At 40.3% G+C, this 23,470-nt stretch overlaps 2 long non-coding RNA genes across 2 annotated transcripts in view; one reads left to right on the forward strand and one right to left on the reverse strand.

Annotated features, from left to right (window-relative positions):
* LOC143899383 (uncharacterized) overlaps positions 1-23,470 on the reverse strand; it is a 138,650-nt gene that overhangs the window by 81,677 nt on the left and 33,503 nt on the right. The window lies entirely within an intron of this gene.
* On the forward strand, positions 18,077-20,424 carry LOC143899382 (uncharacterized). The gene is made up of 3 exons (XR_013257471.1): positions 18,077-19,037; positions 19,133-19,204; positions 19,327-20,424. It is a non-coding gene; the product is annotated as an uncharacterized LOC143899382 (long non-coding RNA).

Consider the following 23,470-nt stretch of genomic DNA (forward strand, 5'->3'; position numbering starts at 1 on the left):
ATCTAGCAAGACTCAATATATACGCATAAATTATTAAACGGAAAAAATGCATTATAGTTTTATTTTACTCTATTCCTTTTTCCCCCAGTTACCTATATAATCATATAATTAAAATAAATAAAATAATTTGTACCGTTATTCTGCATTCAATGGCACTGACATGTTGTCAGCGAAGAGATATCTGACTAGTTGTATAAGTGATGTAAAATAAGGATACAATTCCGGTTTTTACCAATAATACACTTTTGTTGGATTGGAATAGATATTGTAAGTTTAATGACTATAGTGTTGTTCATTGATACACACCGATATATCGAGAGAAGTGTACTCTCTGTTAAACAAATGTCAAAGGATATACTTTAGATCGTAGGAAGATAGACAATCTTATTCATAAGCAAGCCGGAAACGTTCCGAGCAGGGAACTTCAAGGTTTTTCAATATTCAACGCAAAAAGCTGAAGCATGCAAGTATTTGTATTTGAAAGCGTGTATTTCTGAATTTTTCGAATTAATGATTTTTTGTTTTTGTATGTACGAGAATATGTTTAATTGTAAGATATATTCTGCCTATGTGTATCTATACATGTATATATTTTGCTTAATATCTACATTATATTTAAATATCTATTTTATATGCATATAAAATATATATGTATATATAGATATTTTTACAAATATTTATTATATATACATATGTATAATATAAATATTTGTAAATGAAATATATCCCGCAGGACTTTACGTTTTGATAAATAATAATCGTCTAAGACTTTTGTTAGTTATATTACATACATAGATCCATCTCCGCTCGCAGCATGCCGAACGCTTCAACGAACGAACAAACGGTGAAGCATCAATCAACATCGGCGATGTTTCTCCAACATTATCCGTGAGTAATTTTAATTTTCTATCAGGCGTCTGTTACGCTCTATCACTGAATGGCGCGGAGAGGGATCAAAAAGTGGAAAATATATAGTGAATAGAGAAACGAGGTACTCGCGTACGCGTACATATACAGTATATACACCATCGTGCACATTCACGTGCGACGTCTCGGATCGTCGACCCTCCCCCACGTGGGCAATCGATAGGCAAATGTCAGGGGATCCCATGAATCACACCGCGATCGAGGAAGGGAGCGAGACAGAGAGAGAGGCGAGAGTAGAAAGGAGAAAGATAGAAAGAAAGAGGCTGAGAGAGCATCCCATTCACACACAAGAGGAAATATCGAATCTCATCGACGACATCTCGCGCGCCGGCGAAATGTCAGGGGAGATCTCTCTCGATAAGTGCGCTTTGCCGAGGAGAGGCAAAGATGGGGGGGGGGGGGTTGACCGGGTGCCTCGATAGATCGCGGGAGCCTAAGAGATAAATCGAGGACCGCGAAACGGGTGACGAAAAAACGTTAGTGCCTTACATAAACGGACCACGCCCTGCCGGAGCATGTTCACCATCCGCATAGGTACATCGGATGTGTCGTCGTGTATGTGTGTGTGTGTGTGCGTGTATATGTGTATATGTGTCTGCGTGTGTTGCGCGCGCTCCCGTGCTGTCTATTGCACTCCTCTCGAAGCGTGTCGATATTATAGTTGCTATGTAGTCGACACCAATGTATAACGCTGGCGGTTTCTCCTATTCCGATACTCTCCGCGGCATTACCTTACGTGGGTGTTCATAGGGCACCGGAACGAAAGTCTAGCGGTTGCTTGCTATATTCTCGAAATGCTTCTCGAAATTCTATCTCGACCAATCTGGCGAGCTGACCTGGTATTTCCAGGTGCGCGAGTGTTTCTGACGATTATATCGGGAAACATGTATTAAAGCCGATTTGTTAACAATCGTTCCGAGGTCTCATTGTCTTTTATCGAATATTACGGTGGAACATAATTTTGTACCTGCTCTAGTTGTAATGGTCTCTAATGGTCGCAATTTATTTAGGTGCTTAGATGCTTCATTACACCAGAAACTAGGTCAGGTTTTTTTCTTTTCGCTTAAAACACAAAGCTAATAGTGTAAAATGACAAGCACGCATGTAGAAGTAAACAAGGAAAATGTTCCAAAAAAATTATTCTCTCTCACTATATTTTATATGTATTTTTTAAATATTTTTTATATACCAAGTTTTTTCTTTTATTATTACGTTTAATCCCATTACCAAATTTTTAAATTTTAGTCAAGGAGCCTGAAGAAATTCTCATTATACATAATTTCATAACATAATTATCATAACATATGTTTTACGTAATAAAAGTATAAAAAAAAATTGTTAAAAATATATATTATATAAATAATAGATAATTTTTTTACAGAATTTTCAATTTTACTATTATAGAAAATTTAGCAAGTCGTACGAGCAAGTTGCGTATAAATCTTTCATATATAACTGCTGACAAAATTACGGATTGTATTGTAGAGAAATTTGTCTGATGGTTATATAAAATCACAATATCCTTGTGATCAACTTGTAAGTTTTTTCTACTTTATATATCTTGTAAATTTATAAGGAACAATATACAGTTTAATTAAAACGTCGTATTTTCAATTGTTTTTTTCGCATAATTCAATCAAGAGAAAAATGTCTTTGAGTAAAATTAATTTGCTCTACTTCGTGATACTTTAAGTTGGTCGTCTCAAAGAGGATTTATGTTGTCGCGACATGTCGACCTCGAAATTCGGCGATGTATTAATCCGGCCGCGGATTGCGAAAGCGAAATTAAACGCGTTCTTCGATCGTCAGAAGGTCGCTTCGCCAGCCGCGCAAGGTTTCCTTTTCGAACAGCGATGAACCGTACGATGGCGGAAGATTTCCGTGCGATAGAGCGTGAAAAGTGGAACATTCTACGAAATGTTCCTAACTAATCATTTGTTTTGCAGCCGCCGTTTTACAATACCGGCAGAGATATGAGAACATTGACAGGTATCGGTAGATAGCATTAATTTCTCTCGGATTAATATTTTTATGTGTTATAAACCGATTCTTTCCTCTGACAGGAGAAAGGGGCAGCTTCAAGTATATTTAGTATTACTTTCCTTTAATACCGATCGTTCTCCAATAGCGAGAGAGACCACGTTACTTCCGCAACGTACGCACGGCGGATCTCTAGGTATATGAATTATGGAAGGCAGCCGTTAGCGTTGCCTCGTTATTATCGCTAACATCCGCCAATTATGTTATCACTTTTCCCGTGCTTTCCTGTTGCCGTGGAAGACATGTGCTCCTCTAAAAACGTCAGTGCGGCACAGACAAGCACTACTCTATCAATTACATGATCGGGTCAAAGCTCATGTTACTAGTAGACGCTTCCTCATAACTTACTTTCATCTCCCCCGTTATTACGATTGCTGTTATATTTCATTTTCAATTAGTTATGAGATCAGAGAATTTTCTTCCGAAAGCGAGCGGTCGTAGAACCCGCAAAAGAATTGGCGCTGCAGGTGTGCTTATTCAGAAGAAACAATTCTCGCGTTGGCTGTAATTTTACGTTACTTGAACCATATGCAACTTGCAACTACGAACCGCCTGTATTTGATGTATCACCTGTATTTTATCACCGTAAGTTATAAATAATTTCACCGTATACGTAGCTCGGACCGTTCGCGACCTATTACGCGATATCATCTTCCAACTCCGCAAACTCCGGCAAAATAAGAGCGATATGTGTGTGTGTTCGCTTATTTCTTGCTTTTTTTTTTATTCCCTCTCGAGTCCTGCTTCTCGCGATGCGCGTTTATCACGGCTAGCCAGGCATCTCGTAACTCTTGAATTCTTCGGGTTGCTGAATTCGAGGCGCTGAAAATTACCATCATCTCGTCCTTCCGATAACTGTATCGGGCCATGGGGCTCGCGTTACCACCTTAAGATACTTCTTCACTCGCTACCGTTACGTTCTCGATAAAAGTCCCGAAGCGCGGTTTGTGCGCTCGTGCGCCTATTTTCTCTATCGCGTACCTACGCATCGAGCCTCCTGGGCAATACGGGCCCGGCGCTTACGGTTCTTCGAGGAACACGAGAATCCTGCACGCGTGTCCGTTACAAACGCTCGAACCTGGACGCGCAACGACAATCATCTCGTTTCTTCTTTTAGTGCAGTCTCGACGGAAAGATAGTCCGTTCTAATGGTTTGACGCAAAAATGCAATAATAATAATAATAATAATAATAATAATATAATCGCAAAAATCAGGGGAATGGTTCCTTTGCGACTAGTAAAATCTCGTTCAAGTCGATAAGTTTTAGAGATATACAAATTTGCAATAATGGATATGAAGGACATCGACGTTACAACGATTTTATTGCTTTTATTAATTTGTCAATGTCATAATTTATAAAATAATTATACTTAACAGCAGGTTTTGTCGCATGTAACACTGAAGGTGTTAAAGTGTGACTACGACTTTATTCAGAAATGTAATATGCTATTGTAGAATTTCTCAATCATTTCCAGTTTTATAATGCAACAGGCGTTTCAGAATAAAATTAACCATATAAATAGAAATGCAATTCTATGAAATTATAATACTGCATTACTCAAAATACTTTCGTGTACATAATTCTAAAAAAAAGAACATAGTTAATTTGAAAATCAAAAAATTGTCTTTAAACGCTTTTATCGATTATGCGTTATATTTTTATATTTTTTTCTTTGATATCTTCTATAGAATATATATGACATGTCAAAATAATAATTCATGAGAGAAACAGCAATTAATGTATGCTCATACCTTGTTCCGATCGCGAGTCATATGTTTCTAACGACCGTTGCGGAGTGTAAAATGCTGCCTTCTAATTATAACAGAGCTATATAATTATACAGGCGACTATAAAAGGAGCAATATAACGTCATAGATTCATTTAATATAAATTTCAGGTACACTTGGCTGTATGTGTGGAGATTATCGGTAACGGCGAATGTTAGTGTACGTGCGTGCGTGTGCTCCTACTCATCCGGCATAATAATATGCGCGATCATAAAAGTAGGCATAATAAATCGAGCATAATTAATAAAAATCTTTTCGCATCGTACATATGTATAGACTCGACGAGTCTATAAGCGAAATGCCAGCTATGACGTAACCATAAATGGTAAACGAAACTATCGTAAATTAATAAACGCGCAAAACTGGCACAAGTGAGAGGAGATAATTAAATAGTTATTTTTATATAAATTCAAAAATGTAAAACAATACATAATAAAAAATGTACTCTTTTTCTCTCTCTTTGCATCTCTATAATTCTTGCAATTACATTCTTATACATATTTCTATTTCTTAACTAGAATTGAGAAGAATAATCCAGAAATTTATCAATTTACAGTAATACAAATGACAAAAGTATCTCGTTTGACGTAAGACCGCCCATTCCGCAGTTGCATAAGAGAACGGCAGTAAAACGCATCTATTTCTTCCCGCGTTAATCCACGCTTGCTCGTAAAATACGAAGGTAGAAGGAGATATAACACGAGAAGCATAGACGAATAAGCGGGACGTGCGCGGTGCGCTAAACGCGTATCGCCCGGGTAGTCATGCAACAGAGAACCCGTCCTGATCTCTAACGGAGCGCAAACCGACGATACAGATGCTAAATAAAAATAATAAATCTTTCCGTACGTTCGCGAACATTTAATATTCCGGTCGAATGCGTCCACCGCTGATCCTGTCGTGTGCGTTGCGCGAGAGTGGCAATCTAATACATCCTTACTCGCATCGGACAGATTCATTCTCGCTCTCTAACGCAACGATATTTACCAGCGAACGGAATCATAAAAAAAAATCTTAATATATTAATTAAAGAATTAAAATAAAATAATAAAAATTTACGAGTTACCGTCTTAATAATTTTTTTTATTAATATTTTTAGAAGAGGCTAATTAAATGGTTGGCTAAGGCGTAAATGTGTTCACAAAAAATATTATCCACGCGAATAATATTATTAAAGCTGCCAAGATTCAGTCCTAACTGAAAAAGACGTTCTTCTCTAATTGATAATTAAACTTTTTTATAAAAAAGAAGTCACATACACAAGATGCATAGCTCGATAATAACGCCAGCATTTGTAAGCACCTATACTTGTTGCAAATTTTTACTGCATTATTTTTAATAAATTACGATTTCCCTTTATGAGTTACGGTATCGTCTACAACGAGAAGACTACCGCGCGCCTCTCCGACGTCGGAACTTCGTCTGAGCGGCGCGCCGACGTCACTATCTGGTAGCGGGGGTTGCGCAATCCCGACGAGCCAAGCTGAACACGTTCATTTTTCACCGCGCCGATCCACCCTCGCTCCGCTAACGCGCGAGTATAGAAGGCGGCGCCGGCAGCGATGGCGCGTGAGGTAGGTACGAGGGAAAGGGACGGACGGACACGCGCGATGAGGTACGCTAAACACATATCACTTAGGTGATCGTGGCGTCGAATAGGAGAGAGAGAGACCCGTTCTGGATCTCGATCCGGAGCGCGCGGACCAGGCCGAGCATTACGGCGCGCGGCGCGGCCATACGGACGTCTCCTCGTTGCGACTATCACCGGCCGCGATCGGGGAGCACACCGACACTCTCCTCCGACGATCGGGTCTCTGGCTCAACGCTCTCGCAGATCTCGAGAGCGAGAATGTGTTGGTCGGGCGTGGTCCCGGTGGCCATGGAATGCGCTCACTTTCACCGGGAGCGCGGCCCGACGGAGACGCGGAGAGGATAGGGTAGACCCGGAGAAGCGAAGAGAAAAAGAGAGAGAACGATACGGCGCGGCGCGGGGAGCAAGGCGAACGGAGAGGACATGGTGCACCCAAGGTGCACGCACGCGAAACACGCCGCTGCCGCGTCGATGCACCGCGAGCCGCATAGAGCATCTCGAAATCTCGCAAAGCTGATCTGTTCAAAAGTTCTAAAGAAGAAACTCCAGAAATAAGTATTTGCGGTTACAAGAATCAGTTCTTTATTTCCAAAAGAGAGATTTTTCTTAATAAAAGTTGTATTATTTTAGAGTACTGAGATATGTTGGAAGAGATAAAATCGGCTTTAAAGAATGTTGCTCTAAAATAATAATGAAGAGCTTGGTAATTTGTCTCCATTACAAAGTTGCAGTAATGAGATCTATTCTATGTGTCCGTCGGTTGGCGTATTAATCCGTCATACAGGTGACGCATCTCCTTACGTAGCGATATAGGTACTGTCTAATTATCCTATGAATTATGGGCGCGCCATGCAGCAAGATCAATCAGACAGCTAATAAGAGTATCTTACACTTCCGTTGCACTGAAGTTTCAACGGCCAGAACTTCTTCCTCGTTGAAGTTCTGACCGTGTCAGGTGCAGCTGCAGCACACCTCTGAAACCGCAGAGTCCAGACTCGCGTACCGCAATAATAAGTCATTTGCCGGCGCCGCGCCGTAAGTACTTTTGTATATACGATCTTCATTCGTGCGCTGTTGTCCAATAAATCGAATTACAATTATACAAAACAGTTCGTCCTCAAATTTCCCTTCTGTGCGAAAACGACGAAAACAACGCGTTTACAAGGCAAATAATAATTTCACAAAATATTAATTCGTTAATTCATGCTAATTTTGTCGGTGTTTTTAAGAAGCTTTCTCGAGAGAAGGTTTATTAATTATTCTGTAATAAGGGCGGGAATTTTATATAATAAACATGAACTCTTAGTCACCATCAGTTTCTTTCGGCATTCAACATAATAATATCGAACGAGAAATTAAATCATCCGCATCTTCTTTTTTTTGCTGTTTGCTGCGGTCAATTAACAATGGACCGATGCGACGTTTCTTTCGAACGTAAATGCGTCACAGATACTGGGACTGCTACCGCTACCGCCTGCCGCGTTATTCGCCGGGCCTGTTTTTCGCAGTTACGTAAATTCCCGGGACGAATCCCCGCTCCCCGCTGATTCGATGAGGCCCGACGCGTTTTTGGGGTCTCGCGGATTGTCAAAAAGGAGAAAACGAAGAAGAAACTCGGCACGACACGGCGGATTACTCGGACTTTTATTGTGCCGAGATATAATGCTTCTTTCGTGAGTGCGTCGTAAAAAAAAGCCGAGAATTTATGAGCATCAAGGGTGGGCAGACACGGTGAAAAGCGTAATTAATTGCGGACTGCTACTTCGCGGGAAAGAATACAAGGGCGATCCGCCCGACTTAATTGCGTAAATTTACGAAAATGTTCGCTTGCAGATTACTTTTAAACATGCGAGTGACAGCAATGAGTCGAGTATGTGAAAAGCGATGTGTGCTTATAGAAGCGGACAGGTGTAAGTTTGTTGCCAATCACGATGAAATTTCGTTACACGGAATATTGGGATACTTTTTAAGTGAATTTGTCGCTATAAAATTTTATTTCGGTAACGATAAAATCGGAGAAAAGCTAATATTTTTAATTAAAACAATCTAATTAACTTTATTAGGTTTCTGTTCTTTTTAATGATTACACAAAACCAGCGTGCACTAACTCGAAGAATAACTCGATCTGATTTTAATTTGTACTCAATTTGACCTCCAACTCTATTCATTCGCTGGTGCTTTCTAATTGACCGCAAATTGATGTAAGCAAAATGCTCATCGATGTTCGATTTCATTGTATGGGCCCCGTTTGATCATTATAACGGAATCCGCGTTTGTTACTCAATTACCGCAATCGAAAGAGCGCATTTCGATGAAGTAGTACACTTCGCGTTTTAACGCACGCGAAATAATGGAGCGAAAGCACCGGCAGGCGCCCCACAAGCATTGTCCCGTTTTATGTCGTGTAATTAGTCCCTCAGATCTTACAATCACCCGCACTTGCCCGGCGTAATCGGGTATACGAATAAACGCTCCCTTTTCCTTCTGCTCATGCTTTTTATTCTTTTTAACGACGCGCCAGGTAGATACATGCGGGAATAACGTGCATTTGTGCCGCGAACGTTCCGCCGATATACCTTGCGATCGGCACCGTATCTGATGCACGACTAACCAATTGGTATTTCCCTGAAATAATTGCATATTATATAGGGAGTAATTTTCACCCGCGGCCATTCAACCGTGAATACGAAACGATCGCTCTCTTCGGCGCTAAAATGCGATTAGGGAAGGGGTGGAGGAAGGGATAGACAGAAAAAAGGGGGAGACACGTTGCAACGAGACGTTGCATCATGTGCGAATGATAATTACTTCGCAACTTTTCGACATCCAGGAATATCAATCTTTCAACGAGGATGACGCGGCACGGACTTTTGCGTCACTCTATCCACGATAATCGACTTTTTTCGTGTCTACATCAGGTTATACAACAGACACCTTGCTTTTTACGTGGCGTGTTAACACGAGCAAGCGAGCTTTCGTGCAGTTGGTAAATTGAGTCGTTAACGATAAAACGCGCACGATAATGATGTTTACTCGATATGAACACGAAACGAGCGCTTCTGGCATTCACCGCCGAAATTTGTGTTACAATAATCTGGCTATCTAAATTTATTTCTTCACGGCACGATAATCTTAATTCGAGAACTAAATCTTTGAACACGAAGCTAAAATCTCCGTAATTTATGCATGCTTTATCAGATGGAATACAAATTCAAATTTTTTGCAAAATGTAATGTACCGTATGTAATGTGCATTAAAACCTTCTTGCATAAAATTGATGTAAAAGCAAAATGTTTTTGGAATTGATGCAAGAAAGATGATAAATTAAATTTAATAATAATGGCTAGCCTCTCTAGTTAAATACATAAATAATATGAATCAAAAGACATGAGACATGTTATAAATTTCTATAAATATGGAAAATGTTTTATGCATCGATTATGATCTTCTTAAACATTTTTCTTATACAAACTTGATGTGTACTTTTGTTTTTCAAATAATAAAATATTGTTAGAGAAATAAAACAATAACTTTACAATAATATATACAACAATAATTTTTTTAACAAAATCATAATTGTTTAAATATAATTACATTTTGTTAAAAATTGTATAAAAATGTCATATATGCCATGCTTTATGTATAGATATATGTGAACAGAAAATATTATTAAAATAATAATTATAATAATAAAAATGATAAAAATAATAATAATTATATTATTTTATTGCTATATTTATATATTTATTTCAAAAGATATAGAAAAATAAATAAATAAATCTGTCTCGCAAAGTACAAGTTGCAAATTAGAAACATGTTATATATTACAGAAAAAATATAATTTTTTTCGCTAAAAACGAGATGTTACATGAAAAATAGGGGGAAAATAAGTTAACCGTGGTCACGAGCCGCGCAGCAAGGAATCTTATCCTTTTCGGGGCGAAGCGAGGCGGCTGCAGCTGCAACCAGCCGTGGCCTTCCCCAACGTCATCGGCCGGCAGCGCGGATACTTGCACTTTCCTGCGGTGCCCCAGTCGGAAAGGCTAATTAAACCGCAACAAAGAGGAAAGGAGCCGCGAGTGAGCCCGGCGACCGGCCAGGATTATTTATACGACCTGCTCCCGCGAAACCAGTTTCGTATAATTCGGTTCGTCGTCAAACGGTATACGCCGTACCGCAGAAGGATATCGGGAGAAGCGAACGGTTGTACATCCATTTAACATGGCTTAAAACATGGATTTTCTGATTTTTCGCACTTTGTTTCCTTCTGTTTTTGTCCATCGGTAAAATCTTTGAGAATATTATGTAAGACGGGACTATATATAGATACAAGAAAATATGTATTATCAAATATAAGAAAACCAATACATATATATATAATTTTTACAAATTATTGCCACTATATTAATACTGACGGTTCAGTAATCGCAATTTGTTCACGCAATTATATTGAATGATTACCACATAGTAAGGGAAAGAAAGCCTTGCGCGAGAGTAAACCATCGGATTCGTCCATTTCGGTTACACAACCGAACGCATATGTCGCGTAACGTATAATTTCCAAGCGAGTTAATTTATTTGTCGATCTTATTTATCCATCAATATCCTTTCGCGATACGCGCTCTGTGGGTATTATGTGGCGAGGTACGCGAATGAGTGCCCCGTCCGCGTCGAGCGAAATTCCCGACGTCTTCGACGCGCGAAGGCCGTCGCGGGTAGAGCGCGAGGACGGGCGCGATGATCGTGCTAAAAAGTCCATCGGCGCGGCGCACCGCAAGAAACCTATATGTGCCAACGCCTTTCTTAAATTACCCGTTCATTATATACATCGACGGCATTATTGAATTACGAGACGCGCAAAGCGTTGCACACGCGGGCCGCGTGGGCCGCGGGCGCGAAGCGCGGAATCAAGCGCGCTTCAATTTCGTAAGAAAACGTACGTTCGCTTGCTCGTTCGCGCCCGAGCGAGTATACCGATATACACGCCTCAACACAAAGTTGCCGCAACGAAAACGGAGAGAGCCCCCGACATTCGACCGATGACCCCCGCGTCGCGCGTTTCACAAGGCGCAATAAGTCTTCTCTTAATTTTCGCCCGCTCCGCGCGATCCCGCCGCGCCGCGCCAGCCCGGCCGGGCCTCCATCCCGACGCGATGGGCGTGAAACGCCAGTAATTGCGGTCGGACCGAGGCGGGTTTACATTAACGGCGCCTCATTGCGATTCGCGACGCGCTCGATTACCAGCACGGTAACGATTATCAAGCTCTAGCGCGCGCGCGGAAAAGAATCCGCACGATTAATTATGACGAGCGAACCTACGCGGTGGAAGGATAATTAAGGGCGTGATTGAGACGCATTCTCGAGCCTGATTTATTTTCAATCGGGCGACAAACCGGTATACCGATGGGCATTTTAAATATATGTGTGCTTTGATCCTGCATAGACTCCATACTTTTTCATAATTTCAAGTTACTTACGTCAAATTAAAATTTTACTTAATAATATAAGTTTCGCTTTAAATTAATTTTACGATAAGTTTCATTGTTGTTACCTGCCTGGATCATTGAAGTTCAATACCTACGCATGTAACGTTAAAATTTCTTCTGTGGTTTTTAAAGAAAAATCAATGCCGCGGTTAAAAAAATTCATACACGAAAAGGGTAAGACGATTAATGTAAGAGATATCTCACGAGTACGCTATGAATACGGATACAGCTAATAGTAAACCAAATTTATGGAAACGCAGAAGTTCGTGCGCACACACAGAACGAAAGCATTCCATTAACGCGTACACCGCGTCTCCATAGTCCGTATACGGCCAATTTACCGGAGATATTTGAACAGTATATTATTGCTCGCTAAAGCCGGCAAGCTTGTGCTCCACTCGCAGCTCAGCCCGAGGAGTGGATGAAGTACCGTTATGATTGCGCCAGAGTAGTGCGCGCGCGCGCGCTCCGTATATGCGCCAACTACTGTCCACTGTTGTAATAATCGGCGCAGAGTAGGAAGAGATACCGCGTAGCGGAATTTGCGCGGCCCCTGCCCCTCGCCTTTGCCCGTGCCGCAGATACAAAAGGGGCACGAATGACCATCTTCATTTCCGGCATCGTTCGTGTCCCATGCGTCTTCACGCGCGAACCCATGCTGATGCACAGGCAGCGGGATCTAAGTAGTCTAAGACGTCCCTCTTGTAGATCCTCCCGCGAATTATGTCTACTCCATTTTCTCAGAAATCTGTAAACAGCTGTTTAATTCTTCTTTGTTCTACTCAGTCAGTTAGTTCTATTGTAACTAATTATTTAAGTTTCTCGTTTGTTTACGATATCTCGAGCTTCAAAATCCGCTATCAAATTTACTAGAATATTGGTTGTAAAGTCAAGTTAGAGGGGGGGGATATTTAAAATTTATGTCTTACTATCATCTTAATTTTATGTATTTTGTAAAAGCGGCGACACTTTGTGATCCGTTTCGCGCACTCGATAAAATCCGGGCTATTAGAAGCATCTGCTCATGAGGAGATCAATTACTTTCTCGCAACACTTTTAGCTCTCTTTCTCATAATTGCCATGTACAGCCTCCGCCTCGAGTGATTGCACGGTAATCATGCCGTCTCGATAATTATCACGCGAGAGAAAACGAATCGAATATATTTGCTGTTCGAATAAAAAAAATTGCACAATTAATAATGATCAATATACCGACCGATAAATTCAATCGATCGATTTTTGTTATAAAGTTTATTTCTCATATCGATAAAGTTTCCTTCTTCTGAACTGATGAATGTAATACGAGCGCAAATTTAATTCCGCGCGAAGAATCGCACGCGAAGAGATCGAGTTGCAGTTTTCGGCGGAAGCTTCTCGGATATTCGAGAAATGGTTATCGTATAGCGATAAGGAAAGGCAATTAAGAGAATATGTATAGAGAAGTACGTCGCTTTTCTCTTATTTTATATAACATTTTTAAGAATTCACAAATAATATTTCGCAATAATTTAGAAATCTTTCTAAACCTCACATTGCGACATAATTTGCGAATTATTTCGCAATATTCTTAAAAGCTTAGGATATGAGTCATATTATTTTCTGTTAAGACCACTTGTATGCACAAAATTATCGCAATTAACTGATCCCGAATCTTTTCCTCGGTATTACGCTCCACAATTTAAAGTGGCATTTTTCGCAGTTAATGAGACGAGACAGGCATGCTCTTTTAATGAACCTGTTTATCGATAAAAGAACAAGTTGACGTATGTGCGACTGTCGACGAGTGTAAACAGCAATTAATTAACGTGTGCTCCATTCTGCGAAGTATTATAGTCAAGAAATAGCGCGCTCAAGCGAATCTACTTCGTACTGAAGTAACAAAGTCGTAGCATAGGTCTTTGACGTTCAGAAACCAATGGCGGCGTTTATTTCTACAAAAGAATATTTGCAATGTAAACTCAAATTAAACATAAACTCTTAATACAGATAGGTACGTGTATATTGACATTGTTGAAATATTCAGATTGTAAATGATAGTGACAGTAAATGTACGCACGTACTATCCCTTTTTCATAGAATCAAATCGTTACGGGTTCTAGTTACTCTAATCGACGTCGCCTTTGTATCGCGCAGGAAGTTACCGCTAATAGCACCTGATTCTTCAAATGTAAGAACGATACTTAAAGTACATACGCCTAGACCGGTCGCGTGTCTAATATGGAAGCGCGCGTTGCATAGAAGACACAACTGGATCAGCGTTCTGCCGATCAAATCGTTTCCTCTCAACGTTAAGTTCTGCTTGCAGCAAGAGCAGCACGGCTCAGATTAATGACTTGCACTAATATAGTACCTTTCTACTTATTAAAATGAGCTAGGTGGAGAATATATATCGTATCATCTTACGTATGGACCATAAATAAAGCTAATTAATCGAGATTATTTTATATCGATATAGAAAGGTTAATAAACTGCTTGTGAAATTATAGATGCAATAATTTAGTATACCTATCTATAAAATGTCGAATATTTATATTAAATAAAATTGTAAATTAAGATATAAATAACTTTTTATAGAGAAACCAGCGATTATATCGCTTTGAGATCTCAAACGTTAGAATTATTTAAATCGGTCACACAAAGACAATGAATTATAAAACGATTAAAGAAATCTCTGATCTATTGGAGAATTAATTCTCGAGAACTTTTGTAAAGAGACAATTTTTTTTAATCTAATAATTTCCATCAACATTTGATTTCCCTCGGCAATTTTTTCGAGACTTTCAAAACTTGCGATCATCATCGTTTGTCGTGAATCATTGTCGCAATATCATCTTTTATTCCATGACAGTTAACATTAATTGTAATGACAGTGTATTATACTGAAGTTTTAACGAATAGTTTTCTTAACCGCTTTTTCACTGGCGATCGATATACTCTCTGCACAAAACCAATCTGGTTAACGATATCAACCCATAAAATGCCGGGAATGCAAATAAGAATGTATTTTATGCTGGCTTGATTTTAGCGCGCGGCACCGACAAATTACTGATCGAGAAAATATGACTGCACCGTATCTTCGGTTCCCTTTCGTTCAGTTATTTATGAAACAGCCTGAAAATTTGTTTCCTTTTCAATTATGCGTCAAGATATTTGACGTCGCGGTGATAATAAACGATTGCATAAATCAGAATATATATCGTAACCAATTTATCTTTTTTTATTACCATTGAATAATGAGATAAGGAACTATCTCGTTCATAATTTTTGAAAACAAATATTTAGTGTTGCTGCAAAACGCGAAATTCGATTTTAATACTAATATGTGTACAATGCAAATTTTCGACCAATGTCGTAAGCAAACGCATGTGCAACTGGTATTATATATCTAAAAATAGAATACATTTTTCAACCTTTCCAAAATCTGAAAGGTGATTTACTCCTCGTCGATATTGACATTTGCATATTAATGACATAGAAATGCTGACCTAGAACCAACATTTTCTCACGTCACATCTCTTAAATGCGCGTGCACGTTATGTGCATAAATCGCAAAGGTGATCGGAGAAATTGATGCCGCGGTAAAACGACGCCGAAATTGGCGTTGCAGCAAGTAAAGGTCAGAACAATCGTAAAGTAGAGAAATAACAAAACGCATAATAATGTCTGTCAAAGCTTGGTCGAATAATCGACGTGAATGTATGAGAAGATCACTTGCGGTTTTTCAATCCAAACGATGATAATCTCATTCTCGGAATATGTTCTGGGACAGTCTAAAAGATTTATCATGTATTATCGGAATGTGACTTAAAATAAACTTACAAATTAAACACGAAAAAATCAACTGTCAGAATTTTGCGTAATTGCAAAAGGATACATTTTGCGTTATACGCGACAAATTAAAAAGTCATAAAAAAATATTTAAATATATATTTTTTATTCTTTTAATTATCAAGAAAAAATATGTACATGAAGATAATTAGATAGCAAAAAACAATAGTTATTTTTAATTAAAATCTCTGTCAGAAAAATTAGTAAAAAAATGAAAAATTCTTTAAAAGCATCCATTTTTCATTAAAATCTTGGTCAGGAGAATTAGTATAGAGAAATAAAAAATTCTTTCAAAGAGCATCCATTTTCATGATCCATTCTTTTCACCACCGTTTTTCTCGCGCAAAACCGCAACAGCTCGTTTTACCGTCAATTCGCTCCTGCAATTTCTCCAGGAGCACTTTTATGGATCCATTGGTTCGCGAAGTTGTAACACACTATCCTATCATGGGACAAGGAAGAGGCGCGTACGCCCAGCCTGCGTTCTTCTTAGCGGGACTTTTTTTTTCTATTGGCGCGGTTATAAGAGAGTGTGAGAGAGGTACGATGATGTCGATGCAATCATCCGATGTCGTGGAATGCGAGACCTCGGCATCGAAGGCTTCTGATGGGAACGTATCCTCTGCCGACACGCCGACCTGGTCCACGTATCTTCCAGGAAGAATCGCGAGGTTTCGTAGAAAGTGACCCATCTAATAGCTTGGATAATCGTGCTTACCTCGATGGCTAATTGTAGCCCCGGCAATTCTGCAGGCTTTCGACATTTCTAATTATCAGCAGCGGCTGTGCCACGAGTCCGCACTATCTATTTCGACCGATGCGCGATGTGGCGAGGTGATCTTCCGCGACGTCGCGTAAAGTACATACCGCAGGTGAAACAACTCGCGCAATTACTGTATTTATAACGTATCATTATCGAATGTTCCTAAGCAAAATTTTAATTATCGTCAATTAAAAATTCTTAAAAGATAACTAACTCAGCTCATACCATTTTGAAAGAAAAGATTCTTATTTAAAATAAGAATTTCAGTTCGTAAAAATATAAATTACGACCTAGGGTTCCCGATATGCTACAACACCGTAAACATCGATATAAAATGCGAATCGATCTTTAATTATTCACGCGAATAGATTTTCATGCTTGCCGGAACAAAATACCGGAAGCCGGCAGTATCTCGATATCTCATATCGTGAAAAGAAAGAAAAAAATGATATCGAGCATCATTCAAGAACCCGTCGAAAGCCCGATAGGCTGATACGAAACCGCAGAGGCGGCATCGCTAGAACTTCCGCGCGGCGCGATGCATATCGGACGCGAAGTAGCCCCGGAAGCGAGCTCGACTCACCACCACGTTAAGTTTGCCTAGCGGGAGGTAAGAATTGCTGTCGGTGCGTGAGTTTCTTCCTGGCGGCGGACGCGTTAATAATTTAACACTATCTCAAGCGCCGCCGTCGGCCGTCGGCGAAAAGCGAAATAAAAGCATACATGATGATGAGGAAGCAAGAGAAAGGGGCGACGAAGAAATACACAGCGAGGATGTGAGGAGAAAGTTCCGTGGCAATGCAAATGTACTCGCTCATTATCCTAACCCTGTTTTCGATAGCAATAAAATCTCTTCGATATTAATAAAGCGGGAGTGATAAATTAATTAATATATTAGCATAATTATAAGCATTCGAATAATGTATAGTAAAGTATAATCTTTATTTTTTTATGTAATGAAATAAAAATATATATTCTAATTATATGATAATAATTAGAAATTCAACATTTTTGTTATAACATTCTTTTAGACAGCATTATTATTTCTATCTCGATTTATTGACAATAATATGATTAAATGTTGTAAATTATTGCAATATTTAAGTAATGAGTATAATGAGCGGAATCACTCCAAACTCCTGGAAGATTTCGATTTTGCATTAAAAAGAAATTCTATCTTTGCGCTGCACGATAGCCGGAACTTCCGGAAGTCCTTCGCTACCACAAGCACGCGCGAGTCTCTTCCTGGAGGCGATAAGTACACAATGTCGTACGACGATGACGAAAAAAAAAACGAAGCGACTACGCGTGCAAACTTCTCCGGGGAGGTGAACGTTACGATGGCGATGGTGGTGGCAGTGACGGTGGTGTCGGTGGTGATGGCGCGCCAAGCAGGAGGCTCACGGAGAAAGGGGAGGAGAAGGAAGAGGTGGTGAGAACGTCGAGAAACCGAGGCGTAATCTGAAGCGTAGATGCATCGATAGCAATCGGCGGCTATCCTACTCGACCGCCGCTGATCTCCAAGGCACGTCCAGACTGGTAGACATACGCAGATACTGTCCAGCAATTCCACCTCCACCCTTCTTCACTCCCCCCTCCCCCTCCCCGTACGCATACAAAAGCGCTTCTCTCTCCTCTCAAGAAGTGTCCACTCTCGCCGCCCCCTACTTCTTCTCTTCCTCGTATGTGCACACATTATCTAGCATAGGAGGAGAGAGAATGCGAGCGGACGTATGGGCGGTCTGGTCGCTCGACGGTGGCCGACATCTTCAAAAATGTAGGGAGCGGACCGTCATTTGCGTCGCAACGCTGAGCTGATTCCAGGGGATCGCAATTTAGAAGCCTAACCACGAAACGGAAGTTTAAATGGCAAGTCTGTGGAAGAACAAGTTGATCATTCTTTTATTATGGACAAATTTAAATTGTTGTTATTATTTTAAGAAATAAACTAATGTAAATTATCTCATCTGCAAATTATAATATCCATTATTATTGAAAACAAAAACGGTTATAATAAGTTAGAGAGTATAACCATTTTTTTTCAATAATAATTTATTTATGCTAGAGTATAAAATGTGGAAATACACGTTCTTAACAATCAACATCCGATAACTGTGATATGGAGCAAGAATATTTCTATATCTAAACTAAAATGTAAATCAATCTCTGGAAGAACGCTTTTGCGTAATGAAATGTCAAGTGTCTCAGCTTTCATACATGATTTTCGTTAACTGTCGTTAATTTTCACGGCAAAATAACGGAAAGGCGGGGTCACGATGAGAACCGCTGCTCGGGAAGCGGACTCTCGGAGTACTTTATCTCCAGAGTCCGGGATGTGGGTCGCGACTGCCGCCCGCCACGCGATCCCACAGCTCGTACACCACTACTATCTTAAGGCTGGTCCACACCTGGGTGCACTCTCGCGATCTGCAGGCGCAAATGAACGCGAGCGGCGTCACGCTCGAGACACGCTTCGCGCGCTTCCTCGAACACATCCCACCAGCGTTATGATCACCCGAGCCATGCGCGAACGAGTATATAATCGCCTTCGGTGTCCAGATCGAAGATATAATGGCGATCGTTACCATCGCTACCGAGATATCTATCCAAATGGTGGGTAGATATTTGTAAGATTTAAAACTTAACGGATTTCTCTTTTATTTATATGTCTCATGCATACACATTCTCAATTAATCCTGATGCGTTAGGGGTCAGAGAAGAATCATTGGACGTTTTCACTGTTCGATGCAGTGTTTCGCGTAGCGCCCGAAGACAGATAGGTACGTGGCACGCGACGTAGCAAATGCTAAATGCTAATGCGCTATGCCGCGCGAAATTTGCATAAAGGGGTCCATTTTCGTATTCATCTAACGCATTATACAATCATCTCCGACTTTCGCAGGCATATAATCGGCGCGCGTGCGGCAAATTTGTGCGGCGCATTATGCTCCCGATAGAAGAAGTTCGCCGCGCGCGGCTTCCCACTTTCCATCCTCGAAACGAGGCTGCTGCAGGAAGCTAATGATCGACGATCCACCGATCACCGCCGCCGCCACCGCCGCCGCCGGCGGCGCAATCCGCTTCCCGCAGAAAATGCGCAACTTCCTTCGTTCCTATACGCCAAAGAGGTTTGCCGCAACTCACAATCAACGGCTAGGAGTTTGCCGATTTATGGACTGCCGCGTAATTCGCGGCAACGATGCGATTCGTGCCAAGCCGGTCCGGATATTTCGAAATTTATATGTCCACGGAAGACGGTGAGAAACGTCGCAATCTCCGCCGCAAGAGAGATTTCCGAGAATTTTAACCCGTTGCTTTCCGGAACCTTTACGACGCAGTAAATCGCGATGATACAGTTACGATTTGTATAATCGCAAGGCGATGTCTAAATCGATTAGTCATACAAGTTTCTATCGCTTTGCCGCCAGCAGATTCACTCATCGCGGGTGAAATAATTACGGATGAACGCTACAAATATATGTTACACTCAAATATATATTATTTTGAAAATGCATTATTATTTGAAAAAATATATATATTTATTTTAAATTATGTTTGCTCACATTTAATTTTTAGTGCAATTTAATTATAAAGTAAACGTAATTAAACGTAAATTGAAAAACATAAATAATAAAATACACGATAATATTAATGGAGCACGGCAGTGATCGTAACTAGTGGCTTTATGACTTTATATTTTAATTGGCAATATATTAGTTACGTTATGATAAGGTATACACCCCTACAAGCTGCACAAAATTATCGTCAAATTTTTTCGTACAGCCGTACCGTTCTATAAATTTTGACCTCAATTGCACATGAATATATCTATAATAACTAGAGTTTAGTCGTTTAATGACTGGAACGGGTTACACAAATTGCCAGATAGTTTATTAGATGATAGCCTAACAATGATTATCTCCAATATCGCTCAGTTTAATGGCAGAATACTTGCTTATGTTTTATGAGTAATTACTAGGAAAAGATTCTTAAAGGATAAAAAGATATAATGGATATTGTCTAAATAATTAATCGAGATAAGATGTAATTATAAATAAATGCATATTAAAATAAAAATCAATGTAATGAAATTGTTGAGCGTTAGGTAGCACGTGATTGTATTGAGCGACAAGTAACTATCATACTCATGAGAAACCGTCGAACGCATTTAAGTTTAACCGCATCCACTCGGACCTTAAATGGAACTATTTAGTGCGACGCAACTAGTATTAAAGCTCCAATCGCGACTGGTTAAATAGCTATCATTACGCGCGCGAATACGATCTCGATTTTATCGGAAACTGTCAAGTCCAGCTAGCCAGGCTATCCGCTTTCGAGCGGTCTAATGGGATGATCGAGGAAACGGACGGCCGGATCCGGAGAGTATCTCGCATACTTTTTGTCGGTCGTTGGCAGCTTCACTTTCGATATTACTTTCGTGCCCAACGACGTATCCAGTATCGCTCAATCCTTCCACGGCCAAACGAGAGAGTCTCTTCGCTTTCATCGCACGGATATAAGCCGTGGAAGAAACTAGACCGACCGGCTGATCTGTAACTTCATCGTACGCAAGTGCGTGCATGTCTTCGGAGTGCTTCTTGACGCTGTCGGTCGCTAGGTAAAACCTATATACGGATAATTTTGACGCGACTTTGAATTGAATGTATGGCGACGCATTTCTATAAACTTTCTTCAATCTTCTTCTTGATGGAAGATGCGAATCGAATGAAGTATATATTTTGCAGGTGTATTTTTTTATTAAAAAATTCAAAATTTTGTTAGTATATTAAAAAAAATATTATTAGATTAATATATAATTATTTCTTACTGCGATGTTATTATTTATTATAATACTATTATTTATCTATTTTAAATTATATTACACGAGTAAACAGATATATTTTTTCACAAAATTTATTTTACTAATTTCCGAGCTATTCGATTACTTATATACAACAAAAATGCATTCTCAAACGATACTTCGCAGCTTCCGAATTTCTCTAGAAGAAGGAAATTGCATAAATGCTTAGTATCAATACTATAGCTTCTTCGTATCGCTGTTCAAGAGACATGATTCCTTCTGAAGTCATTCGCAAGAGTTTATAATGACATTTAATTGGATGTTATTGCATATGTTGCTTCGCGAGAGAGCTATTTCCCTATTTCTATTCTATATACTCGGAAAAAAGTCAAGAATCCGCATTCTAACATCCATGGAAAACGTACGTATAGTCACCAGGAACTGAATTATCCATTTATTATTAATTCGTTTCAAAACGTTAGTTTAAAAAATATTTGAATTTAAGATATTAAGGTAAACACATTAATCTCATCAAGGATTTTGATTATACAAAAGTAAACGATGTTAAAAGTATCTCGCGCTGTTTTATAACTGCGGAATTGAAGAAATCGAAGCAAGGACACTAACAAAAACAGTAATTCTACTGCTTCTAGACTTTATTGTAATAAGAAGGTAATCGGACATTGTGTGTGTGTGAGCTTCAAGGAATGTAAAAAATAAATTGCGTTGGAAATGTCTAATGCTATCCCCTCTCTTTCCATCCCAGTTATATTTCAGAGTCCCACCTATTACTCTTACAGATTTTTCCTTCGGTCGAGTATCCCGAGTAATTAATTTTCGCATTCCTGCTTAATGCGCGTGTCTGCTCTTGCACTACGCTCCGCGTCACTATACGTGCGCCGCGTTTCGTCCGCGCCGATATCGTCGGCGCGCGCGCGAGAGAGTGACTTCTCTCTCGCCCGTCCCGTCTAAAACGCGAGTAAAGCGAGACCGAGAGCGGCCGCCGATTCCTTACAGTTAAAAGTAAAAAACGGCACACGCCTCGCGGTGGCACGGGCGTGTGTGCATACGTGTCTCTCCCGTACGAGAGTAGCCGAGAGCGCACTCGACGGTCGCGGAGAGCGAGCGGTCCGCGAGTGCGCGCGAGGCTTTCTCTGGACCACCCCGCCCACAACGCGTGTGCGCTCTATCTCTCTTACGCTCGTCGCGCTCGTCGATCGTGTGGATCCCGTGTACGCGCCGCTACTCTCGATCGCCGATTCCTGGCGTCCACTCGCCGCTCGGAATCAGCTCCCGGGCAGTGCGCGACAATTTAAACGGCGCCGGTTTCGCGATCCAGAGCGAACGATCTCTCGTCCGTTCGCCGCTCAAGCGGACCCACACTTGTGTGATGCTTGCGCATCAATGTATAAAATTTGCCGATACGAAACGCTATTATTTATGTAGGCTGGCGTGCACGAAACTGATTGTGTCATTTTGAAGATAATATATCTCTGTATTGTTTCATATTTATTTGATGTACATCGAGATGTCATCTTTTAATTACAACCCGTTTTGCATTCTTATATTCTTATATACATACGTTATGTATACGCGATATACGTGCCAGTATTCAGATGTATGTAGGAAGACACATTCAAATCGAGGCGAGGGATCGAATTAGGAGGATACTCTTTAAAAGGACACGGTTGGCTGACTCTTCGCGCCGTATCTACTGCGGATTGGGTGATCGTTACCGATTTGGCGCATCGGACAGTGCTCGCTTCGTGCTGCATCGGCACACCTAGAGTTTCACGCGGTATCAGGATATACCGAAGATAAAAACCTCGTTCTCGTTTCCTATATATAGAAACTTCAAGCGCGGTACCTCTTGGCAAAACTCCTAGCCTAACTATCTCGGCCGCTTCTACCCGGCGCGCTCAAAACTCGTCATTACAGACGCACGCTCGCGATAGCGCGGATGCGAAATTCATTTTCCAGCCACCTGCCGAGATGACCGAATTCGCTAACGGTGGATCGTTCCAATCCACAAATCGGGTAGCGTTCACATCGTTTGCAATATGTATATTTCCAAACAACGGCATCTTGAGATAAATTCCATCAAGAGATCGTTCGACTTTAGCATGATTCTTCAGCGATCTTGCGAAATAGAGTTCAATAAGATGTATACTTTAATTATAAAACGTTAAAAAAAAAAGATTACATTAAATCACAATTTTTTTAAACAGATGGTATCATTAATTAA

Source organism: Temnothorax americanus, unplaced genomic scaffold, assembly GCF_048541705.1.
Source record: "Temnothorax americanus isolate GAGA-0224 unplaced genomic scaffold, ASM4854170v1 Scaffold27, whole genome shotgun sequence".
NCBI lineage: Eukaryota > Metazoa > Arthropoda > Insecta > Hymenoptera > Formicidae > Temnothorax > Temnothorax americanus.